Here is an 8,068-nt window from a genome sequence, read left to right as displayed (position 1 = left end):
TCTAAGTTTCCGACAAAAAATGGGCGAAATACTAGATTTTCTTTGTTTTTTAAAATTTTTTAACTAATTTTAATTATATTAATTAAAATATATTTTAGTTAATTAAGAATATTTTAAATAATTATAATAATTAAATATTTTTGGCTAATTAATAATAATTATTGTAATTAAATATATATTTTAATTAATTAAAAATAATTTTAGATTTAATAATTAAATAAATTTAATATAATTTAATATTTTAATTTAAATTTAATACTTATTTTTAGGGTTTGAAATGACAAAAGGAAGACACAAAACAAGCCAAAATGCCCTTTGTATATCATATAGACTCATAGAGGGGTATTTTTAGTCCAAATTATCATTAAATATAAACCTAAATCGCAAAAAATGACTATCGAACGTAGTAGACCTCGCGTTTCTTCCACTTCCCGTTAATTGCTAACAGAATGGGATTTTTTTGCTGACTAAAACAAAATATGAGGGGTTTTTAGGCTATTCGGAAAACAGGAGGGTGTTTTTTGCGTACTTTTTAAAATACAGGGGGGTTTAATGCATTTTGTCCTTTTTCTTTAGGTAATGGTAAATTTCATTAAGTAAAAGAAAAGTACAAAGTGTACAAATCAAATAGCAATTTAAGTAGGCCATGGTATCCGCCATACTCTATACAAGGCGATAGTACTAATGCTATGAGGTAATTCAACACTAAGTATACGGAGTCTAAGCTCATTAAGAATAATCCGAGTAAGGGACACTGCATCGCGAACCAACTGTTGATACCTCCGTCGATTTCGTTCTTGCCAAATATGATACACAAGGGATGCCAAAAGATTACGATATGCAATATTGATAACATGTTTCCCCATCCATGTTCGTGCAGCAATCAATACATCAATTGTCCATCCTCTAGTGGTCCAAGAGAAGCAGACCTCACGTTGCAATAATTGAAGACACTGTCTAGCATAAGGGCAACAAAAGAACAGGTGCTGGTGAATCTCCACTGGAACATAATACACATTCACCATGGAGATGCTGAAGCCACGGCCGATCCATGGTGGAGAGCCTCTCATGCAATGTTAACCATAGAATAAAAGTGTTCTGGGGATCTTGAAAGGACCATAAGCAGTGAAGACCACCCTACCTTCGGGTCCGAATATCAAAAAATATCATAAACGCTTTTATTGGCATAAGAACCGCCATTAAGGGAAATAGAATATCGACCGCCTCTAATTGCAGGTAAAAGCCGTGTGACATCGAGTATGGAAGCATTCCTCATCCTAGGCCAGTACCAGTCCCCATCCTAGATGACCACCAAAGTAAATCATCCCCGCTCGTGCTAGTAAGTGAGGGCCCACGAGGGACATGCTGAATAAGCGGCCCCAGGGGATGCCATGGATCGTGCCATAGTGATGTCCTCTCACCATCTCCAACCATATAATGTATATGCGACTGCAACGTACTACGTAATCGAAGGAGCTTCATCCAACTCCAAGCTCCTGATGTAGCATCAACCGTCCATATAGACTTACTAGGCAGTCACACCGAGTTAATCTACGAAACCCAAATAGAGTCAGGGTTCGAATTGACCACCTTCCATATATGTCAAGTCATAAGGGCCAAGTTAAGTCTAGTAAGTTCCTTAAATCCTTGGCGACCCTCCTCAATCGGTCGACGCACTTGTGTCCAAGCAACCTTAGGGTAACCAGTGGTCGATGTTCCTTTCTATAGAAAGTTGGGGAGCCGCTTCTCAATTTTCTTGATAATCCCTTTTGGCAAAATAAATGCCATAGCCCAGTAGATCTGAAGAGCCGTGAGTAAGATTTTATCAATTGAATCCTTGCTGCAAAGGACAACTGAAGGGCGTCCCAACCTTGTAGTCGCTTATCTATTTTCAGCAACAATGGTTTACAATCAGTGATTGTAAGCCTAGACGAAGTGAGTGGCAAACCTAAATAAATGACGGGAAGTGTTCCCTCCTAAAGACCAAGGATGCCAAGGAGGATATCTCGCATTGGATATGCAGAGCGTGAGAAGATAATATGACTCTTGGCAGCATTAGTATGAAGCCCGGATATTGAAGCAAACATCTCCAATCCCTCTTTGAACAACCGAACGGATTCATCATCCGCTTGGCAAAATAGGAGCAAATCACCAGCAAATAAGAGTTGGAATAACCCAATCTCACCGCATCTCCAATGGTAAAGGAATCCACCATCTTGCTCTATTATTTACTGATAGATAAGTCCTAGCACCTCCATAACCAAAAGAAAGAAGTAAGGAGACATGGGATCACCTTGTCTCCGCCCTCTAGCCCCTGCAAAGAAACCATGAATACCCCAATTGAGAGTAATCCAGAAAGAAGGGGTGGTGACACACTCTCGGATCCAGCCAATGAATTTCTTTGGGAAATTAAAAGCTACAATGTCGCAAATAGGAAATCCACTCCACCATATCATAAGCCTTCCTCAGATCCACCTTCAACACACACCGGGGTAGAGTGCGCTGTTGGTTATACCCTGAGAATAGTTCCTGAGCAAGTAATACATTGTCCCCAATGGAGCGGCTCAGTACAAATGTATTTTGCATAGGACTAATCAATTTATTAAGCACCAGTCTAATGCGTTTCACTAGAATCTTAGTAATTGCTTTATACAACATATTACAACAGGATATAGGACGAAAATCACCAACAATCAAGGTATTATGTACCTTGAGAATTAAGGAAATGATCGTCGTGTTTACTTGTCTTAGTAGTCGCCCATGTTGAAAGAATTTCAAGACGGCATTCGTTATTTTCTGTCCCATCATAGGCTATGTAGGTTTATAGAAACCTACAGAATATCCATCTGGGCCTGGTGCTTTGTCTTCCTCAATGTCAAAGATGACTTCTTTCACTTCATCTCGAGTAACGTGTGTTGTGAGTTCATCACCCTCCTCAATCGTCAACACATGCCTCGCCTATGGCCGCAGATGTGCAATGTTTACAATCTTATCCCGTCGTTCACCACCTAACAAATGCTGAAAATAACGAATAAATTCAGTAATAACATAATCTTGATTAGTGAACATATTCCCATCTAAGTCCTTAATTTGAAAGATACGCTTTGATGCTCAGCGGACAACCACTTTTTTGAAGAAAATACGGGAGCATTGATCTCCTCCTTTCATCCACTGCATCTTAGCCCGCTGTTGTAGTATGATTTCTTCTAGTTTTACGGCAAGCATATAGACAAGTTTGCAGCAATGCCCAAGTGTAGGAGAAGCTCGTCCTGCCGGCTTCTAGCCAAGAGCTCCTCGGCATTAGCAAGGAATTTCCTTGCTAACTTAATATTTAATGAAAGATCCCCTTTGCACTGCTGAAGAGCTCTAAAAGTAGGTTTAAGGACATAGAGCTTCCTCGTAATTGCAAATATAGTTGTACGCACAATGTGCCTCCAGACTGAAAAAACACACTCTAAATGTGCCCCAAGAAGTCTTCCGATACTGAATAGAGCGATATCGAATTAATGAATTGGTAAGCCAGGGAGATTCACCCACATTGGTGGGGTAAATTATTTTTTTATTAATGAAAAAAATTATATTAATACAATTTATTTGAATAGTATGAGTCGCGGTTTCGAAATTAAAAATTATTTTTTTAAGAAAAGTGACCATGTCGTGTTTTCTAACCACGACTTGGTGTCGTGATTTCATGACTCGGTCAATTTTCATTTTTTATTTTTAAATTTTTTATAAATTAGTTATATAAAATTAATTTTTAACAACATATTAAAATTCATAAAATCATAATATTAAAATTATATTAATTTAAAAATTATAATTAAGTATACAAATATAATAATGTATATTCTTTTGTACAATTATAAAAAATACAATAAACTATACAATTCCAAATATAAAAAATGTCTACCGGTTCTACAATTGTGTCTGTGGCATTGACACCGAGGTCTTCTTATTTTTTCGCCCATATTTTGCATTTTTTGTGCCTCATTATCATCATCACTGAACCAACTTGATGTTATTGCAGAACTAGACTCCACATTATCACGATATGCACTAAACGATGAAAATGGAATTGGTGAAATATTGTATCCTGGTACATATGGTTGATTATTACCAAGACCAAGGTCAAGATATACTTGTGAAGAATAATTTTGTGTTTGGTTTGACATATATGGAGCTGATTGCAACCAATCATCTTGAGGTGGTTGGCTCTTTATGCCAATCAAACCAATTTTATACGGTATGGAAAATGTACTTGGGTTCTTACACTTTGGAGGTAGTTTTTGTTGGAGGATTGCAAACACATTCTCCCCCATACTTACTTGTTCATTTCCTTTTAGCTTTTCGTTACTAGTGCACAGTTCTTTGAAAAATTTTGCGTAGCATATTTGTTTGATAGCGTCAAGTAATGGAATGTTTACCTCCACTTGCGAAAGGTCTAAAAAAGCTCCTTTTCTTTTTCCTCCTTCTTGACTTTGGTGAATCTTTTCGGGAAGGGGGGTCTAGTCACCGATACCTTCGGATAGTATTCTTTGGGTTTGACTTCAATCTATTTTTCTAACTTTCTCTTTAGAGCGTGCCCACATTTAAGGCCATTTTCGTCCATATTTTTCTACAACTCCTTTCCACTACGAAGAACAATAGCACTAGCAACTTTTTAGGATTAATGACAGATTGGGAAGGTAATTTACCTTGGGACTCTAGTTTACTAACAGATGACGCCAATTGAATGATTTGAGATTCCAGACTCTGTATACTCATCTGAGTCTGCTATTGGATTTCCATTGAGTTTGTTTAAGATAAAACTGGACTGAACCTCTCTCTGCTTTGCTGTTTGACAGAAACGAAATGACAAAAAGGCTCAAAGTGAAAAAAACTATTATGAAGAAAAAACTTATGTGTCGGGTGATTGACTGATTCCAGAATATTGGAGGTAAACTTGTGAAATCTTTGAATTGTTGCCACTTGCAGTTTACTTTGGCAGGGGGTATGGATCTAATTTTACTATTTTCATATTGCAGATGAGTTGGATACTCGATCATTTACGAGGCTGTGAACACTTTATAGGCAATTAAGGCGGACGTCTCAATAGTACAATTTTCTGTATTTTGCTTACTTGAATTTTTGCTAGAAGTTGTAGAACGAAAAAATATTTAAGCACTACCATTGAAGCAGATTGACTGCGTATTTAACTTTTCATATAGTGCACGTGCGATTGTATAATCAAATAGGCAACATTAGTTTGCATAAAAGGTAGGACAAGCTAAAAGATTAAGCGTCCCTCTGGGGAAAGTGTACCCTATTTTCCTCCAAAATGGGAAAATTTTTAGTCATATGCAATAGGTCTGATTAAATTCCGAGCAAGTACAAAACTCTTGATGAATAATGCATTGAGATTATGCAATTTTGAAATATTTGGTGAAAAATTCCATATGAATTATTTGTTTTGAGAATACAGATCACTCGTTTATAGGAATAAACTCCTAGTTTTATCGAAGGTGTAATTGATTTTACTTGAACACAATTAAACAGATCTGACTTAATATGTTATGTTATAGATTTACATAATTTGCCACTTAAGCATTTTGTCTTCATTTAACTATCTATTAGTAGTAACTATCAACAAGCCACGAAGGAGTAACTCAGAGTTCACGTAGCGTGAAAAATTATTTTTTGGCTATTCACTTGCAATAGGAGAAAACTCGAGTAGTAGCTCAATATATCCTTCTCCTCTTTTGATTTTCCCTAAAATATTGTACTTCGAATTTTAAGTAATGAAGTTAGTTTTCTTGTCGTAGTTCCAACAAATGAAACGAATTTAGACTTAAATATATTTTAATATTTATTTATAAAAATATACTAAACAAATATAAAAATACTTAAAAATTATACCAGTTTTTTAACTTATATAAAATATTATATTTAAATTATTAATATATACTTAAATTAAACATTTAATATTTTTTTATTATTTTTAAATTTTGTTAAATTAAACAATTTTTATTCTTCTCCATCGTCTTCTCTGACGTCGACGAGTCATCGACGGTGATAAAGATAGGCAAATTTAGTCTCGTTGGAATCGTCTCGATGAGAAGAGTGGAACGGTGGTAGTCTCAGTCCATGATTCGTCCAAACAACGGCGAATCGACGGCGATAAATTTACGATAGAAATACATTTAAAATTTTTGGATCTCAGCAAAAACTTGATAAAAATGAGCAAGATTGGTATCATTCGAATCTTCAGGTCGAGGCGAGTCTAGTGGTGGTCGTCCCATGTCGGAATTCAACCGAACGACAATGAATCAAAGCCAAGAAGCTTTGACGATCGTGCTCGGAACACAGTCTCTCCGGTCAATGAAAGTTCAATATGTTCGCCTTGAGTAGAGGATTCTAATGGTATAAGTCATAGCCACTAGAGAGCCCTAACCTCCTGGAAGTCTACGGCTTTGAGGATACCTGCTTTGAGGGACTTATTGGGCTCGCGATTAAAGTGTTGGGTGGCCTTGAACTCTTTATTAAGGATGAACCTCATTGGGCCATGTGCATCGCATTTAGTGCTTTTAATATTAACCTCTATATCCTTGTAGATTTTTTTAAAACATGTCGTTTTGGAAGTTGTCTATATATATATATATTTCTTGATTTTTTTCTTAGTAAAATGAAAAGAAAATAAAATTTCTTTTCAATTCAAGAAGTTTAAAAATAAAGAACACTGAGTAATATATCTAATGCAAGAGAGATGACATTCATTTCCAATTGATTCACGTATTAAATTACTTATTTATGATAGTAAAGTTATGGGATCAATTCTTTTCAAAATTTGTATTACGTATATTTTATTTTATATCAAAATCATTTTGCTTTAGAATAATTAGATTGATATTTGACATAATATTATAAAGTATTATAATACATATAAGAAATTGTTGGATTTTGTCCCATGCAATAAATATATATAATCAAATTTTATCATATTTTAGAGTTTAAATTATAAAAGTAATTTGAGAAAATGCATCATATCTTCCACATATCCAAGTACATTGATCTCATGTCAAAAATAGAATACTTCTTTATAAAGATTCATTAAAAGATTAGAAACATATATATCTTTTTTATTTTGAATTGAATTCAGGCATAAAAATAATTATTCTTCCAAATTACTGGTTCAAAACTTTTAAAATAATACATAAATTGAGACGCATGTGTATGAAATATAAATAAATTATTCAAACCTAATTTTTCATCTAAGTTATTAATTTAGTATGAATTATTCAACATAATTAATTAAACTTGTACTCCTCAATAAATTACACATTGTCGAATCGTAATGATCTTTGTTGTGCTCTTCTGATTATATTATTTTTAGTTAAAAGTATTAGATCATTTGTGTTAATTATCAACTTATTTATCTGGCTGAAAAATTAGATAGAATAATTATTAATCCCACGTGAATTTAATTGGATATATTTAGTCTCTATTTTCTTTATTTATTTAATTTTTACATATAAAATAAAATTTATAAAAAAATAAGATTTATATTGGTATACTAATTTAATGTTTTAGTGACTTTTTGTATACCTATATTTTTGTTTATAAGGAATATAAATATGAAATGCTCATACTCTTAAAATAGTATATTTGTATGTATTTATTTATAAAATGGAGACAAGATATATAAATATATAGATAAATATTTGGATTTTTAATTAAATCTAAATAACAGATGTACATACAAAATTAATTAATAATTTTAGAACTCAATGAACCTATTTTATTAAATTTGTTACAAGATTGTACAAATTCAATGTTTTCAATTAATATATTTATTAAATTAAGTTAGATAAAAATATTATTAATAAATAAATACACTAAAATTAATATAATAATAAGGATTTTTTGTGGAATCAACAAATGATAGGAAAACGTTTGCGGTACTGTTCTGAGAGTACGAAGTAGAAGAAGAAAACGTAAGAGCCGTTTTCAGTACTGTTCTAAAGTTGCTATAGCGCTTTTCACCCAACTACCCGTTGCAACTTCTTGCTTAGTTGCGCTTATAAATACCGCC

Source organism: Sesamum indicum, linkage group LG4 (assembly GCF_026168435.1).
Source record: "Sesamum indicum cultivar Baizhima isolate 11 linkage group LG4, ASM2616843v1, whole genome shotgun sequence".
In the NCBI taxonomy this organism is placed as follows: domain Eukaryota; kingdom Viridiplantae; phylum Streptophyta; class Magnoliopsida; order Lamiales; family Pedaliaceae; genus Sesamum; species Sesamum indicum.
The sequence above is the reverse complement of the archived record's forward strand: the minus strand, read 5'-3'. Positions refer to the sequence as shown.